Here is an 18,305-nt window from a genome sequence, read left to right on the forward strand (position 1 = left end):
TGGTAGAACCAGCGGGCTTGGAGGACTGCAGGCGATCGCCAACACGAGGTGGCGATCGAGCTGCAGACCTAGTCGAGCCGTCTCGCTGTGGAGAACGGCTGGACCGAGAACAGCGGTCCCCGGTCGTCTGTGTCAGAGGAGCTAGTGCTGGTCGCCGTACCCGATCGCTCTCTGTGAGAGCGACGGTCAGGCGACCGGCGAGCTCCACTGTCACGGTGAGATCGGTGCGTATCCTCACGGTGCGTCAGTTCGCTGGTCCCAGCCGTGGCTGGTGCCGGCGAACGGGGGGACCTCTTCCCAGCCTCAGCCCGTGGCCGGTCATGGACCGTCACGTCCGCCCGGGTAGCCAGCTGCTCGCCGCGAGAGCGAGAGCTGGCCTGTGAGAGTCGCGTGAGCGGCTGTCACCAGTCTTCCGCTCCGTGCCGTGAACAACCTGACGCTGAGCGGACTCAGAGGTCTGGTTCCTGGCTGCACGGTCGTCTGGTATGCGACCGTACACTCGGTCCACCTCCCGCGAACGAGTGGCCGAGCCGGACCCTGCTGCTGTGGCCGAACCACTGACAGCAGGTGAGGAAGTGCCGGTGTTAGCCGGCACCCCTCTGGTCCCCGTAGTCTTCTTCCTTGCGGGAGAAGAGACGGGTCCTGCTCCCGAAGGAGCAGGGCGACCAGCGGAAGAACCCCCCGTCTCACCAGAGCGAGACGGGCCCTTAGAAGTTCCCGAAGGAGACTTCTTAGGGGGGGGGGAGGCGACCTTCTTCTTCTTCGGCGGGGGAGCCTTAGAAGAAGAAGGGGAAGAGGCGGCAGACGACGACGACGACGAAGAAGACGATGAAGACGACGACGACACCTTCCTCCTCTTCTTCTTCCTCTTCGTCAACCTCCTCAGGACCGACGTCAGATCTGTCATCCAGGACGGAGCCGGGGCTGCTGTTGCCGAAGCAACAGGGCCCGGACGTACCTGTCCGAACAGAACCAGCATCGGGAGCAGCGGCGCCAGGAACAGGAACAACCATCAGCAGGTGCGAGCATCACAGGAACGGCAGACGAGACAGCAGGAGCAGGTACAGGTACAGCAGCGGTGGTCACGGCAGGTACGGCAGACTGTGGTGATTGGTACAGGTGGTCGAACCAGCGGCACAGACATCCTAGGTACCGTGGAGGTCCAGGGGCGAGCTCTTCGGACACACGAAGTCCGGTCGCGGCAGCACGGCAAACCCAGGTGGCGGCATCACACTCCCCCGAGTTACGGCGACTGGCCCCTGCACCGATGTAGTGGGTGTCACAGAGACCGCGTGCTGGGTGTACACCAGGTGAGGAGGTGAAGCGTAGCCGGGTGTTGTAAGGGTCGTGGTGGTGGTCGAGACCGTTGCATGGGTGACCGCCACGGCGCCAGCGAGATGGTAGAGCAGCCCCTGGACACTCGGCACGCCCTGCACCCCAACGATGCCCACACCTGTCCGAGGTCGTCCTTCGCGGCAACCGCACCTCCTGAGGAGGCAAAAGTCGGGTGATTAGGGGGATCCTCTACCCGCTCGCCCGAAGACGAACGGATAGAGGACCCAGAGTACAACTGGACGTCAGGGTATCTAGCGCCCCTCCTCCACACTCGACAAGTCAGGAAGAGAAGGACCTAGACACCCCCCCCGAAGGGGAAGGCGCGAGACATGGAAGTTGAGCGGGGCGGCGGCAAAGGAAGACGAAGTGTCCGTCACCAAAGGAGTCACGGGAGAGCTTTCCGACGACTCCTTTGCAGGCCTTCGTTTCTTCCTGCCCTCATACAAAGTCCACTGCGCCTCCGACCAATCATTACACACATCACAGGGCTCGGCTCGGGTGCATTCGCGCCCGCCCCACACCGAGCACATAAAATATGAGGGTCAATCTCCGGAACGATCTAAACTTCCCGCATTTACGCCCCTTCGATACCCGGGCAAAGTCTCCGTGGGGTAGCGAGGCGAGGAGATTCCATCATAATTACTAATTGAGCAGCAATTAATATGAAAAAAGAGAATAATTGTACTTACAAAAACTCTTTCACACACAATTACAACAATACTTAGAAAGCAAAACGACGAGAACGCAGGCAGAGAGCGTCGAACAACACGTCCATGCACCGCGAGGCCGAAAGCAAAAGTGGTTTGTTTACCTCACAGTCGCGCGCGCCGCGCGCCTGTCGGACAAGCAAGTTAACTAACTAACCGAACCCCTTGTTCGAAAGCTTACGACCTATCCAGCTGCCGCTAGTACCTTCCTATTGTAAAAGGACCGAACGGTTTGTATGCCGTGTCGGAACAAATGAGATGCTAACTCATCAGAGCCATCCCTTACTGCTCCATCCATACAAGCTAATACACTCGAAAGCTCTTCCAGCGAAAGCGAGTCTTGACTCCTCGATTGTACATCCAAAGCCCCGAGGCACCAATCTAAAAAGTTAAACACCTCTAGCGTCTTAAATAACCCCTTGAGGTGATGATCAGTCTCCGTCATTGTCCAGGAAACCTTAGCCGATGACAAATAAGACCTCCTTGGAGCGTCCACCAAATTGGCGAAATCTCCTTGAGAAGAAGACGGTGCTTTCAATCCTGCTTCTTCTCCTGTTTCGTACCAGATCCCAGCTCTCCCTTTCAGTCTAGATGGAGGAAGTGCAAACGAAGTCTTCCCTTTAACCTTCCTTGAATCCATCCAATCCTGGACTCTCTTTAAACGCTCTCTTCGCAGAGAGCGAGAAGTGGCCATCTTAACGAAGCCAGGGGCCTTCCTGGCCTTCGATGAGGCAAATTGTGAAGGTGGAGAGCAGGAACGGGCCGCTTGAAAATTATCTGGGAACAATTTCTTAAGTAAATCCGTCAACGTCTTATAGTCTGACGACGCTGACGCATTTGGTTCGTCATCATCAGTAGGGCAGCGATCACTGGACGAATCCTTCTCTCGGTCATCAGCGCCCTTCAAAGATCGCGATGACTTCGACACTTTAACATGAGAAACATCCTGACGCTTCGGACTCAACTGTTGATCGTCCTGGAAAGCGTCCCGATATGCAAGCCCCGCGCGTTCTGAGAAGCGTCCTGCAGAGCGTCCTGATGTGTAGGACGCCGTGCGTGCCTGAACAGCGTCAGCTGGAGCGTCTTGGCGAGCGTTCTGCGCGTCTTCTCGAGCGTCCTGGTAAGCGCTTCGTTGCTTAAGACGCCGAGCGTGATCATCAACATGCAAAGCTTGAACTTCCGATATGGATCCTTGAGCGAACTCGGCCTTTTGACAAAGACGCCGGCCGCCTGTGCGACAACTCACGTCTCTGTCAAATTCGTCTCTCCTAGACGCCCTTTCATGAGGAACGTAATCACGTTCTCTAATGCGTCGGCTACTAGGAGGAGACTCCAAGGCCGAAAAACGCGGATAGGAGGAGCCGTACTGCTCAGTCCTCTTAACAGGCAGCCACCTATCTTTCCTTCGATGACTAGTTTCTGCTGCTTTCTCTCAAAATAGGAGGCTAACTGTCTCTGCATTTCCCAAAGGCATTTTCCTTGATGGGTGGGGAAAGTTCTCGATCAGGAGGAAGGACTGACATCCTGTGCGAGGAAGATGGGCGAGGGGATGCCCTTTCCTTCAACTCAGGAACATGCTTAGAGCGACTTGGACGCTCGAAAGAGTCCTCCCCTGATGAAGTCTTGTTCCTTTTCTGTGGCGGAAAAGGAAAAGCTTCAAAATCTTCAGGTGATGAATCTACGTAATGATCAGAAGGACGTGAAGCGTCCTCTCTCTGAAACCTCTCTTAAGAGGCGACAAGGGCGACGGCCGCCTGTGCGACACTTGCGCCCCTGCCGCTCTCCCCCCGTGAGAGTCTTCCGAGCGTCCCAACCTCTGCGAGGAGAGGAAGTCCTCGGAAGAAGAGAAGCACTCTTTAAGTATTCGTGCCCGTGCACGAACACCGGCAGCCTGAGATTCATCCTCAGTTTCTGCCGAAGGGACGTCAGACCGGTCATTAGATCCCGTAACCCTCCTTCGGCTTTCGGCTTGCCCTCTCCCTAAGGCCTGGGAGTCCCGGCAGGGCCTAGGCCTAGAGGCATTATGGGACCGATCTGACCCCCCTTCCACCACACTAGATGCACTAACACTTTTATCACAATTCACATTTGACTGTAGAGCAATCACTTTAGATTCCAAGGCGCGAATCGACTCCATGATCGTAATAATACGCTTCCTTCTGCAGACACTTCCTGATTGTTCGGAAGGCAATACAACAGGATTAGGTTTGAATTACATCTACAAGAGGATTTAATGGAGATACAATTCTACCTTGACTTCTATTCACAGAAGCACTCCTAGAGGAAGACCTCCTGATTCTATCACGCTCAAGCTTTCTCACGTAAGAATCATATGCCTTCCATTCAATTTCAGTCAATTGCTCACACTCGACGCATCTATCATTCAACATACATACATGACTACGACATTTCGAGCACACTGAATGAGGGTCTACCAAAGCTTTCGGCAACCTCACCTTACATTCATGCACCTTACACACCCTGAAGCTAGCAGAGCTAGATCCAGACATCGTAATCAAAGAAAAGTCAAAGCCAAATCCAAATCAAATCCACTATCACGTATGCCAAGCCAACAAGCCAAACCAAAACCAAAAGTCAATCAGAATACTCAAGTTAGCACAAGAAGTTTCAAAATCCTAGGCGGAGGTCTGTAAACAGTTGTTTACCGACCGTGACAGAGAAAAATCTGAATAGAAAATGGGAATGATTCCTGATATCCGCCTCCCAGCGGCGGGAATGGGTACTAACCACCTGGCCGCCCACTGCGTGTGCCGGGAGTTTGAAATTCTGTCGGACGTCGGAGAATACAGCTATATATATATCTGACAGGTAAGTTTCATGAACAAAACTTATTTTAATGTACAGACTGATTGCTTCATTTGTGGGAAGTCAAATAAACGCAAGGCAAGACTAACAACATTTCAGTTGGTGATGGATCAAGGACTTGTGATTATTTCCTATCAGCAGCATCAGAAAGTGATGAGGTCATTTGAATGTGCATGTCCGTAATCCCAGACTTATTTGCATATAATGCAAAATATTGCAAGGTTTGTTACAGCACGTAATGTACATTTCTCACAGAAATATCAACGCAGCTTGAAAGCAGCGCAAACCCGCAAGCATTTATAACAAGACTGTGCTTCCTTTAAGCAATGACATCTGAAGTACAGTACTTTCTAAATTGAAAGAGACTGTCACATTATCCTCATTGCAAGGTTTGAACAATGACTGTATGTCACAAAAGCACTTAACTTAAGCAGTGAACATAAGAGTCTTCATTTGTTACTCATATGGAGTTGACAAAAATGACAATTTGTCTAAAACAAAATTGCATTCCTAACTATACAAACCTGAGGTCCTTTTTACAATAGGAAGGTACTAGCGGCAGCTGGATAGGTCGTAAGCTTTCGCAACAAGGGGTTCGGTAGTTAACTGCTTGTCCGACAGGCACGCGCGCGCGCGACTGGGAGGTAACAAATCACTTTTGCTTTTGGCCCAAGCAAAAACTGCAGAGTGAGGGGTGGCATGAGGTGGGGCTATGTGTAAAAGGACCTCAGGTTTGTATAGTTAGGAAAAATGCAATTTTAGACAAATTGTCATTTGTTCCGACACGGCATACAAACCTTCGGTCCTTTTACAATAGGAAGACTCACTTCTTGGTGGGAGGAATCTGAGTCTTTTGTGAACAGACTGTGTTATTTTCGCCCAACCTTGGAAGCCTCCCTGGTCGTAAGAGCGAGGGAGGGATCCAAGCCTCTGTCCGATTGATCGGGTGTGCACCGCAGGATCAATGGTCAGACCTCTGGACCGAGTACTAAGAGAGAGGCATGCGTATCTCTTCGTACCAGCAATGTAAGAACTTGTTCCTGTACAGGAGCAAATATAAAGTCATGGGTTTGACTCTTGTAGGCATCCACTTTCCCCCCCTTGTAGAAGGAAGTGGTGGATATTCTGCTCCTATCCCTAGTGAAAGGGATAGGATGGGGCTCCTGTCATATAGCTCCTGCATCTCGTCCTCATCCAGCGTAGTGACGACCGTGGCCCTCTGCCCACAGGTAGAGGAGGAAAAGATGGAAGAGAGAGCCAGTCACTCACTCACTCACACATCCATCCACACAGTCACACCGGACTCGATGCTGTTCAGCCTGCGAGGGTCTGGGTTAGCTACACAACTTGTTGAGCAGCCACCACGGGTCCCCAAGGAAAAGGTATCAAGGACCTGTGGGCAATATCCCGAAGGTAGAAGACGTAAAGTAGTCTGGTTAGCCAGACCCCTGCCTTCAGGACCTGCGCCACGGAGAAGTTCTTACGAAACGCCAACGAGGGGCAATACTTCTGACTTCGTGAGCTCTCGGACCGGGACGTACGGATGTCGTCACTACCATCATCCTCATACGCCCTTCTGATGACCTCACGCAGTCCAGAATGAAAGAGTTGTTCTTGGATACTTCTTTCTGTGACCCCGGTGCTAACGAAGAGGCGTCGACACTCAGGCCTGAGGTGTCGAGTTTCTCTTCAGATAGCGCCGTAGCGCCCTCACAGGACAAAGCAGCATCTCATCCGATCATTATCGGTGAGTCCAATAGGGAGGGAATCGTGAATGACTCAACCTGTCGTCAGGGATCGACGGTTTCTGAGTCTTCGCAACGAAGTTCGGGACGAAATCGAGCGTCACAGATCCCCATCCCCTGGAGTGTCGTACATCATAGGAAAGACCATGAAGTTCCCCTACTCTCTTCGCCGATGCCAGGGCCAGCAAGAAGAGGGTCTTGAGGGTCAGATCCCTGTCTGACGACTCTCGGAGTGGCTCGAAACGGCGTTCGAGTCAGACTCCTAGGACGAGAGTCACATCCCACGCAGGGGGCCTGAGTTCCCTGGGTGGGCAAGACCTTTCGAAGCTCCTCATAAGCAAGGAGATCTCGAACGAGTTCGAGATGTCCAATCCCCTCAGTTTCAGGACGAGCGCCAAGGCGGCTCTGTATCCTTTGACTGTGGGGACTGAGAGGAGCTTCTCTCGGCGAAGAACGAGGAAATCCGCTACCTGCTGAAGAGTGGCTCTGAGAGGAGATAGACCCGTCTACGACACCAACCACAGAAGACGGCCACTTCCCCTGGTACACAGCTGCAGAGGACTGACGGACGTTTCCAGCCATTCTCTGTTGCTGCGCTACGAGAAAAGCCTCTCGTTCGCACGAGATGGTGGATAACAGCCAGCCGTGAAGACGTAGGGACTGGACTGCTCGGTGGTACCGCTCGACGTGTGGCTGGGCGAGAAGGTTGTGCCAAGGGGAATCTCTCTCGGTTCTCCTGCGAGAAGAGCCAGCAGGTCCGGATACCAAATGGCCTGTGGCCATTTGGGAGCCACCAGGATCATCCTGAGATTCGGGGTGACCAGTGCTCGACTGATCACCTTGCGAATCAGGCTGAACGGGGGAAAGGCATAGGCGAAGAGGTTGTCCCACGGGTGTTGAAGAGCGTCCTCTGCAGCTGCCCATGGGTCCGGCACGGCCGAGAAGAACACCTGGAGCTTCCTGTTGTGACGGGTGGCGAACAGATCCACGATGGTTCGCCCCCACAGGTCGCAGAGCCTTTCCGCCACGTCCTGGTGTAGAGACCATTCGGTTCCTATCACCTGATCCCGACGGCTGAGCGTGTCTGCTACTATTCATTCCTCTTCCCTGGAATGTAGCGTGCCGACAGCTCTATTGAGTGTGCCTCGGCCCACTCGTGCACCTGCCGAGTCAACTGGTACAACGGGAGAGACACTAGTCCCCCTGTTTGTTGACGTAAGCCACCACCGTGGTGTTGTCGCACATCAACACCCACTGAGTGTCCCATCAAAGCGGGGTCCTGAAACTCTTGGGAGGGAGCGAGGAAAAACGCTTGCCTTTTTGAGTTTTCCACAGTACATTGATGTGAAGGTGCTTGGGGGGTTGTCGTTCTCAATCCACCACTCCTGAAGTCAGCAACTCCTCCAGGTGTGCGCCACCCCCCATACCCCCTCGTTCGATGCGGTCTGAGCAACAGCTGCATGTCCGGGGGGGGAGTGCGCAGGGGCACTCCTCTTAAGAGGTTCCTGTCGTCCAGGCCACCAGGCTAGGTCCTGCCTCACCTCCTGTGTCAGTGACACTGGAAAGCTTGGGGATCCGTCGCCTGTGACCAACTCTCCTTTAGTCTCCACTGAAGAGAACCGCAGTGAAGACGCCCGTGAGGGACTAACCTTCTCGAGTGACGACAGGTGTCGCCGATCACGACTTGCCATCGCTGAGCTGCCTGTTCCTGCCGAGACAGGAACTGGTTGGCTGCCTCCCTGAATCTGCTGATCCGCGAGTCTGCGGGGAAGACTCGCCCTGCTACCGTGTCGATCAGCATACCCAGGTACTTCACCTCTGCTTGGGCTCGAGATCGGACTTTTTCGAAGTTCACAACGATCCCCAGATCGCGACAGAACTCGAGCAGTCGATCCCCTGTTCCTGTAGCAACTGCGAGCGGGAGCTCGCCAGGACTCACCAATCGTCGAGATACCTCATCAGACGTTATCCCGTGCGAATGGGCCCAAGCAGACACCAGAGTGAACACTCGCGTGAACACCTGTGGGGCGGTTGAGATACCGAAGCAAAGTGCCCTGAACTGGTACACCGTTCCCCGTCGAGGATGAAGCGGAGGTACTTTCTGGAGACTGATGAATGGGGTATTTGAAAATACGGGGGCGCAAACCCTCCTCAAGTCCACTGAAAGCATGAAATCGTTCTGCCCTGATGGAGTCGAGCACTGAGCGTGCCGTCTCCATCGTGAACCGGGTCTGGCGAACAAACCGGTTCAGGGGAGAGAGATCTATCACCGGGCGCCAGCCTCTCGTAGACTTTTCCACCAGGAAGAGTCGACTGTAAAAGCCCGGTGACTGATCCGTGACGACTTCTACAGCTCTCTTGCTCAGCATGGTCTTGATCTCCTGTCCTCAGTGCTACGTCCTTCGATGACCCTGGAACGTACGACTGCTGTTGGACCGGGTTGGAGGTGAGGGGTGGCCGAGATTTCGAAGGGTAATAGATACCCTCCCCCCGAAGGACATCTACAATCCAGGTCTCGGCGCCGTAGCGCTGCCAAGTTGCCCAATGGCTGGCCAGGCACCCCCCCACTTCCGGCAGCAGGTGAGGGGGAACGCCGTCCCTAGCGTTTCCCCCCTTTCTTCGACTTCTTCCCAGAGCCTCCACGGGAGGAGGAGGGCTGGGAGGAGGGCTGGTTACGGCTCCCCTTGCCAGAAGTCGAAGAAGACAGAGTCATTCCCCGGGGCTTCGACGCAGCTACCGTCTTAGCCACCGAGAAGCGCTAGCCGAGGCTCTTAGACTTGGCCGCAGTCCGAGGCTGGCCCAGAAGCCTTCGAGACCGCCTGGTGAACCAGCCGGTCACTGCGTCAGTGCGCCGTCTGTCCACCGCAGCGTCCACCATCTCTCCTGGGAAGGGGAAGAGACGTGGAACTCCGTAAAGGTCCGTTGCGAAGTCCCAACGCCGCTTCACGCCCAAGCCCGCCCTGGAAACAAACCCGAGTAAGGTGGAACAGCGTCCCTTAGTCGGAGAACCAGGTTGGCCCACAGGTTCACCGTCTGGTGGGCAAGGAAGGAGATGGCTCTTCCTCCAGACTGGCAAAGTCTCCTGAAGGCCGAGTCATCTTCGGGAGAAATTCCCCCGGAGTTGGCTGCGACCTTAGATACTGTGAGGGACCACAGATCTAGCCAGGAGACGGCCTGGAAAGCTGCCATGGCGGTAGATTCCAGGCCGAGTGCCTCTTGCTGCGAGAACCACAGGTTCTCGGACAGGAGCTGCTGCAGAGACACACCCGGAGTTAGCCTGGCTAACTCCGGGTTCACCTGTTTGGGCGGCATCGGGTCTTCAGATGGCACGTAAAAACGCCGCTGTCGCAGCAGAGGAGGTGGAAGCAGCTTGCTCGACCTGCCAGACTTGAGCGAACCGTCTTGTCCGGAGACAAGCGATTCAACCTGGTCCAGCACTGAGTCCGCAAGCTCAGAACGCGGCAAACCCACCGTCGGTCTGGGTTCCCTCTTCGGGCCCCAGAAACGACTCGAGCCGGGACGTGGGCTCGGATGGTGGGAGCGGCGATCCTTCCGCGAGGTCGTTGTGCTGACGAATCAGCGCAATAACCTCGCCAAAGTTCCTCTGGATCTCAGGAGTGACTGCGTCTGCGGAGTCGGACCGTCCAGTCCCTCAAACAGGAGCACCTCCCTAGACCCTCCTCCCTCAAGGAGAGGAGCAGCGACAGACCCCTCTCGGTCTCCTCCAACCACCTGTGCGTACGACCTGGCTGGTCCGAGAACCGAGCTGGTAACGTACGACGACGTGGTGGATCCTGAAGGGCGCACCCCTCACGATCACTCCTCAATACCTCGCCCCCTCCCGGTGTAACCCGAGGAAGGTTGAAGGTATGGGAGAGGAAGACCTGACGCTCCCTCCGCTCGCTGGCAGAACCAGCGGGTCTTGGAAGACTGCAGGCGATCGCCAACCCGCGGTGGCGATCGAGCTGCAGACCTAGTCGAGCCGTCTCGCTGTGGAGAACGGCTGGACCGAGAACAGCGGCCCCGGTCTCGTGTGTCAGAGGAGCTGGTGCTGGTCGCCGTACCCGTGCGTCAGTTCGCTGGTACCAGCCGTGGCTGGTGCCGGCGAACGGGGGGACCTCTTCCCCAGCCTCAGCCCGTGGCCGGTCATGGACCGTCACGTCCGCCCGGGTAGCCAGCTGCTCGCCGCGAGAGCGAGAGCTGGTCTGGTGAGAGTCGCGTGAGCGGCTGTCACCAGTCTTCCGCTCCGTGCCGTGAACCTGACGCTGAGCGGACTCAGAGGTCTGGTTCCTGGCTGCACGGTCGCTGGTAGGCGACCGTTACACTCGGTACCTCTCTGCGAACGAGGCGGCCGAGAACGGACCCTGCTGCTGTGGCCGAACCACTGACAGCAGGTGAGGAAGTGCCGGTGTTAGCCGGCACTCCTCTGGTCCCCGTAGTCTTCTTCCTTGCGGAAAGAAGAGACGGGTCCTGCCCCGAAGGAGCAGGGTGACCAGCGGAAGAACCCCCCGTCTCACCAGAGCGAGACGGGCCCTTAGAAGTTCCCGAAGGAGACTTCTTAGGGGGGGGGGAGGCGACCTTCTTCTTCTTCGGCGGGGGAGCCTTAGAAGAAGAAGGGGAAGAGGCGGCAGACGACGACGACGACGAAAAGAAGACGATGAAGACGACGACGACACCTTCCTCCTCTTCTTCTTCTTCTTCATCAACCTTCTCAGGACCGACGTCAGATCTGTCATCCAGGACGGAGCCGGGGCTGCTGTTGCCGAAGCAACAGGGCCCGGACGCACCTGTCCGAACAGATCAGCATCGGGAGCAGCGGCGCCAGGAACAGGAAACAACAATCAGCAGGGTGCAGGCATCACAGGAACGGCAGAAGAGACAGCAGGAGCAGGTACAGGAACGGCAGCAGTGGTCACGGCAGGTACGGCAGACTGTGTAGGCGGTCCAGATGGGCGGACCAGCGGCAACAGACATCCTAGGTACCGGTGGGAGGTCCAGGGCGAGCTCTTCGGGCACACGAAGTCCGGTCGCGGCAGCACGGCAAACCCAGTGGCGGCATCACACTCCCCCGAGTTACGGCGACTGGCCCCTGCACCGATGTAGTGGGTGTCACAGAGACCGCGTGCTGGGTGTACACCAGGTGAGGAGGTGAAGCGTAGCCGGGTGTTGTAAGGGTCGTGGTGGTGGTCGTGACCGTTGCATGGGTGACCGCCACAGCGCCAGCGAGATGGTAGAGCAGGCCCCTGGACACTCGGCACGCCCTGCAACCCAACGCTGACCCACACCTGTCCGAGGTCATCCTTCGCGGCAACCGCACCTGAGGAGGCAAAAGTCGGGTGATTAGGGGGATCCTCTACCCGCTCGCGCGAAGACGAACGGATAGAGGACCCAGAGTACAACTGGACGTCAGGGTATCTAGCGCCCTCCTCCACACTCGACAAGTCAGGAGAAGAGAAGGACCTAGACACCCCCCCCGAAGGGGAAGGCGCGAGACATGGAAGTTGAGCGGGCGGCAGGAAAGAAGACGAAGTGTCCCGTCCCCACCAAAGGAGTCGCGGGAGAGCTTTCCGACGACTCCTTTGCAGGCCTTCGCTTCTTCCTGCCCTCATACAAAGTCCACTGCGCCTCCGACCAATCATTACAAACATCACAAGGCTCGGCTCGGGTGCATTCGCGCCCCCGACACCGAGCACACAAAATATGAGGGTCTATCTCCGGGAAAGAGCGGAACTTCCCGCATTTACGCCCTTCGGTACCCGGGCATAGTCTCCGTGGGGTAGCGAGGCGAGGAGATTCCATCATTATCAAATTTAGTTGAATTAATATGAAAAGAGAGAATGATTGTACTTACAATGAACTCTTTCATACACAACACAACCAAATACTCAAGAAAGCAAAACACGACGAGAAGCGGGCAGAGGGAGCGGGTGCGAAACCCAAAAACGTCCACTCGCTGTGAGGCCGAAAGCAAAAGTGATTTGTTTACCTCCCAGTCGCGGCAGCGCGCGCCTGTCGGACAAGCAGTTAACTACCGAACCCCTTGTTCGAAAGCTTACGACCTATCCAGCTGCCGCTAGTACCTTCCTATTGTAAAAGGACCTCAGGTTTGTATGCCGTGTCGGAACAAACCCAATGTTCTCAATGAAAATTGCGTAACACGGTTTAATGCAAATATTCTTATGTAATTATTGCAATGATATAAACTAAAATCAAGTTAATTAATACACCAGTAATCACATTTAACAGGGAAAATTAAGCCACTTTAAGAATAAAAAGACTGCGGTGTTGACTGGACCACAACTCATAGTTAACTAATGTAAAAAACGAATTGGCTTCAATGTACTGGGTGGGTGACCAGGCCTGTGTGATAGGCTGAAGGAGTGGTGCCTTATCTGCAATTTTGAAGATTCTTGGCATGAAAATTTGTACTGACAAGAAGGAAATAATGGGCTGCATGTGCTTGCCACAGGGGTTACAGGAGGTCAGCAATGTTCCAGGGGGTGGCAGAAATGATACTTTACGCTTTATCCACAATTTTAAAGATTGTAACATGATTGGTTGGATGTTCATTGGTCTATCCCCCCAAAAAAAACCCACCCCACTATTTGCCTCACTTAGAAGTCGGTGTGTGAATCAAAAGCTCCCCTACAACATGGTGCAAGCGCTGTAGCATTCGGTATTGTAGTAGTAGCTGAAATTTGACTGTGAAATGGCTACATTCTCGGTTTATTCGTTAGTCTATTTTCCCTTGTATTTCGTGTTACAAACGTCATATAGAACAAGAAATAACACAATAACACGCTACAACCTTCTCCCAGGTGATTTACCCCACCCGTAACCCTGCTTTCCCATCAGTCCCCCTTACTGGTAGTTTAAGAGTTCTGGGGTAATAATTCTCTCTGTGTTCTCCCCCATCGAAAATCCCGCTTTCCCAATGGGTTCCCCTTACCGTAGGATAGAGTTTTACGGTAAATTACAGGTTAATTACAGTCGACCCCAAAAACCAACAGTAAATTGTTAATAAGCAACTGAAATACTATAGGAAACTGCAAATTCCCCAGAAATATCCGCCATGGAATTGGGGTAAAAAACCGCATGGTACATGGGGTGGACCATGTACGATCAATGTGTACAACCCCAAAAAAAGTACATTATAACGCGTCCTGACATCGGAGATGGGCATCAGACGCGACTTGTTGTTAGTGAGAAACGGAGCTAAAGACCTCTACTCCGGTGTCAGGACGCGTTACAATGTACTTTTCTTGGGGTTGTACACATTGATCGTACATGGTCCACCCCTGTACCATGCGGTTTTTACCTATTAGCTAGATCTACCTACCCATTCTATTTCTATTGATACTATTGGACTCTTACCTAGGGTAAACGACCAAATGGCCCCCTGGCGGCCACCTCACCCGTTCTTCAGCCCCCTTCCACAAAAAGTACTTCAATACGTCTTGTCACCCAGGATAAAAATGAGTCACAAGCAAGCGTCCATCAAAACAACACCTTGAGACCTCTAGCTATTTTTCCCATAATGTCTTCAATCGGCTAGCTATGTTGAATTTTCCCCATACCTATCTACCTACAGCTTTAACAGCTTGATGTCCCTTATAGGGTAAATTACCAAATGGCTGGCCTCTATTGTTGAGCAACCACCTTGCAAAAAAGTATATATACTTTAACATCCTGTAACCCAAGATAGACATTAGTCAAGAGCCAGCGTCCATCGAAGCAACACCTCAAGACCTCTACTTTCCTCTTGAAGTAAAGTTTTTTTGGTATTTCTACAGAAGCAGTCCGCACGGACTGCAAGGAACGTAACCGCGGATACGACATCCACTAGGGAGTGGGGGCCGTCCAATGTATTTCGCTGTGTTTAGTACTGGCCCCTGGTGGGTTAATTACAGTCGTTCAAATAAATATTACTTAAAATTCTTGTTCAGTAGGTAAAACTGCATAGAAAAACTGCAACTGCCATAGTCTAGGCTGCCGCGGATGAGTACCCTAGATCTATAGTTTTTTTTACCCAAGTCACAAATTAACGCCAAAATTCCCAATTTTCGGGTAGGTGGTCGCACTATGGTAGAGGTGGCCATTTGGTATTTTACCCTAATGTCGATTTTTCCCATAGGCAAAGGTGGTAGATCTAGGGTACTTGCCTATCCGCTGCGGCCTAGACTATGGCAGTTGCGGTTTTACCTACTGAACAAGAATTTTAAGTTATTTATTTGGACGACTGCAATTAACACCCCCAAGGGGCCAGTACTAAACACTGCGAAAAAAATTGGACGCCCCAATCCCTAGTGGATGTTGTGTCCGCGGTTACGTTCCTTGCCGTCCACGCAGACTGCTTCTGTAGAAATACTCCTAAGGCTTTTAACAGTTTACTAGATGCCCCTATAGGGAGGTTATCTTCAAAATCGTTCATTTCCAACAGAAATGAAAGTGAAATTCATGCAAAACAAGTCAAAATTAGTACTAGGTACCTGGGAAAATACGTTTCATGTCTCTTTGAGGGTGGTTCCTCTTTATCAACATTTACTAGGTAGGTTGCTAGTACCTAGCCTTAGGCTTAGTATTGGGGGTGGGGAGTACCAGTACCTAACCTACCTATAGGCCTAACAGTGGAGATATCTGCGTAGGAGAGGGAAAGCGGGTTAACATAATTAGCCTATACAACCCTAATTCACCAGCTTTAGAGGTTGCAGAGTACCGTACCATTAAATATTTACTAGGCCTAGCCTAATAACCTTAGCCTAGGACATACCTATAGGTAGGTAAGCTATATAGGCCTAGGTTGATGGGTGAACCCGACAGGCTAAAACAAAGATCACTTAGGTATACCTAGGTACCTAGTTAGTATAGGTAGCTAAGCATTGAATGGGTTTACCCTTATTGTTTACCTGCCTATAGTAGTAAACGAATTTAAGTTAAGGCCTACCTCTAATCTAAGGTGAAATTTTATTTCTGCTTGTTTTCGTGGTTCTTCCAGTCACAACGTGACATTACTTTTACCTCCACAAAAATTTGGATATCAACAACATACAAAGACCGTGTGTGTGTTGCTGGTTCTTAAGCGATCACTTCACAAAGGCACAAACACAGTTGCGGGCACACCTATTACACTGTTTATGAGGTGCAAAGCTTTATTTCCTTAATTGTTTACTTTACTCATTATTCAGTTTAACTTTACTTTATGTTACTTCCAAGTGTTTATTTTAATTCATCTCTGTTATCACTTTTTGCAACAAAATTAACCTCGAAAAATTACAGATATTTTTAAATTAGATACAATCCCATCTTCTTCTTCTTCCTAGCTTAAACCCATTTTTATGTGGGGTCGCCAATGTAAATGAGTCGTCTCCATCGATTTCTGCCCTGTGCCTCGTTCTTATTTATACCTTTCAATACCACATCTTCCCCTACACAATCACGCCATCTCTTTCTTGGTCTTCCCTCATATGTCTTCCAACATGACGTTCCTCCCTTCGTAGCAGGTGTCCATACCATCGAAGCCTTCCTTTCTGTATTTTCTTCGATATTTCAACTACCTTTGTCGATCCTCTTATATACTCCTTTCTAATCCTATCTTCCCTTGTTACTCCCGACATCCATCTCAACATTCTCATTTCTGCTACATCCATCTTCTTCTCTGTTTTCCTCATACTTGCTGTTTCTGTTCCATATAACATTGCTGGTCTGACCACCGTCCTATGAAACATTCCTTTCAATTTCAGAGGGACCTTCTTGTCACAGAGGACCCCTGGTGCAGACCTCGTAGCGTATTGGTTAACGCACTCGGCTCACAACCGGGAAATCTGGGGTTCGAGTCCCCGGCGGGGAGAAACGGATGGGCTCGTTTCTTCACACCCAAAGCCTCTGTCCACCTAGCAGTAGAATTAAGGACCCAGTGTTAGTCGACTGTTATGGGTTGCTTCTGGGGTGGTACTGTGTCCTGATTCAGCTAAAAAACTAGTAAGATGTCCTGTAGGGGGAATAACTGATCTAGTCCATTATGGTCAAAACCAAAGCTTTTCGGAGCACACTGTTCGAGACCTTCGGGTCGAATATCTGTATAAAAACCTTATTATATCTTTACATACTCTAGACACCCAAAGTATTAAAGGTAAGCTTTTTTCACTTAGCAGTATTTGTAATACTATAATGTACTGTACAGTGCAAATGTATAGTAAATTCTATAGTACTATACTGCATAAATATAATTTTACTTATTGCGCCATTGCAGGATTATGGCGCTGTTAACTGGTCTAGTACTCCGAAAGAAGATGTGCGGCGGCCGTAGACTTTAAAATCGCTAGGCGTCGAAAATTGCTCAGCGTCAGCAACCAGGAACTGAACCCCTGCTGCTAAGCGAGGGCCGCCTGTACCTCCTAATCATACTTTTTCACTTGGCACTCTAGTTCATTAAGGCTTCTCATTATAGTGACTCAATGTCTCCTCCAACACAGATGAATCTGCATTTGCTTTTCCCTGTCACACAACTGATTCAATAATGTATGTATCTCTGAATCAAGAGGAAACAGGATTGTACTCTTATCTCTTAATATCCAGAGAAATTAACCAACTCTTTTTTTATTATTATTATTATAATGTAACCACCCAAGTACTACAATCCTATTAAAAGCTCGATTCACCTTCACATACAATCCAATATTTAACCCAACTCCCTCTCATTTCTTCTTTTTTATAACTGAGGCAGAGCCGTGCTACTTAGCTTTGACATCCATCGCTTTCCAGTTTAGGAACATTCTTAATTTTGAGGGCCATCCTTATATATTCTCCTAGTTTTCTGTTTGGGGATATCAGTGTCCCTAAATTTATGTCCTGGTCTGATTTTTGTAACGATTTACCCATGAATAAATGTTCGGTGGTGTCCTCCTCCACTGCATAATGCACAGACCTCGTCAAATTGCCCCGGAAGTTAGCCTTTAAGTTCAGCATTCAGTGTGGCATTCATTATGAATTTTATGATACAGGCAGCCTTTGTCTCCAGTTCCCTTCTGTACTTGTTTTCCTCGAAGTTACCTATGAATCTCAGCTTCTTCATTTCTTTTCCTCTTTTCTCTCAAAGTCTCTTGGATATCTTGATTAATTCTTATCTTTATTTCCTCTTTAGTGCTGTTTTGGGATATTCTCTTATTCCATTAATCTCCACTTTTTGTCCAACATTGCCCATAGGGGGCTCTTAATTGATCTTCTACTATTTCTTTTATTAATATTTTCTCCTCCGAATTTATGATGTTGTGGAAAAGCATTATTTTCTTATAATCAATTCTGTTGGCTACTGGCCATATGCCGGACTCCGCTATAATTCCCCAAATACGGCGTGCCCTTAGGGTCATACATTCCTCGGAGGATCCTGTATCGCGTTTTCTCTAGAGCGTTTAACTCGTTTTCCGTTACGTTACTTCATGTCTCTATGTTGGCAAATAAGGTTGGTACAACTACTGTTTCACAGATATTTTCCCTTACCTCTGGTGCCATATTTCCTACTATTTTAACGTCCCCGTATTTTCTGATTTTTCTTGTAGTTGCTCAACCTTTTGATTTCTCGTTTTAATACTTGCTTCCTATGAGTCATTTAGAGTAGTACCATTCTCGTAAGTACTTATATTCTTCCACGCTACTAATTGGAGAATTTTTAAGTTCTGTTCTTATTTCGACATCT

General features: G+C 51.2%; 1 protein-coding gene across 1 annotated transcript in view; it reads right to left on the bottom strand.

The window, feature by feature from the left end:
• The window catches only part of LOC135195212 (3'-5' exoribonuclease 1-like), a 156,016-nt gene extending 140,299 nt beyond the window's left edge, over positions 1-15,717 (bottom strand). The window contains exon 1 of the mRNA XM_064221494.1: positions 15,558-15,717. The gene's annotated coding sequence lies outside the window, so the exon portion shown is untranslated. The remainder of the gene's footprint in view (positions 1-15,557) is intronic.
• Positions 15,718-18,305: the final 2,588 nt, after the last annotated feature.

The sequence above is a fragment of the Macrobrachium nipponense genome, chromosome 20, assembly GCF_015104395.2.
Source record: "Macrobrachium nipponense isolate FS-2020 chromosome 20, ASM1510439v2, whole genome shotgun sequence".
Lineage (NCBI taxonomy): Eukaryota > Metazoa > Arthropoda > Malacostraca > Decapoda > Palaemonidae > Macrobrachium > Macrobrachium nipponense.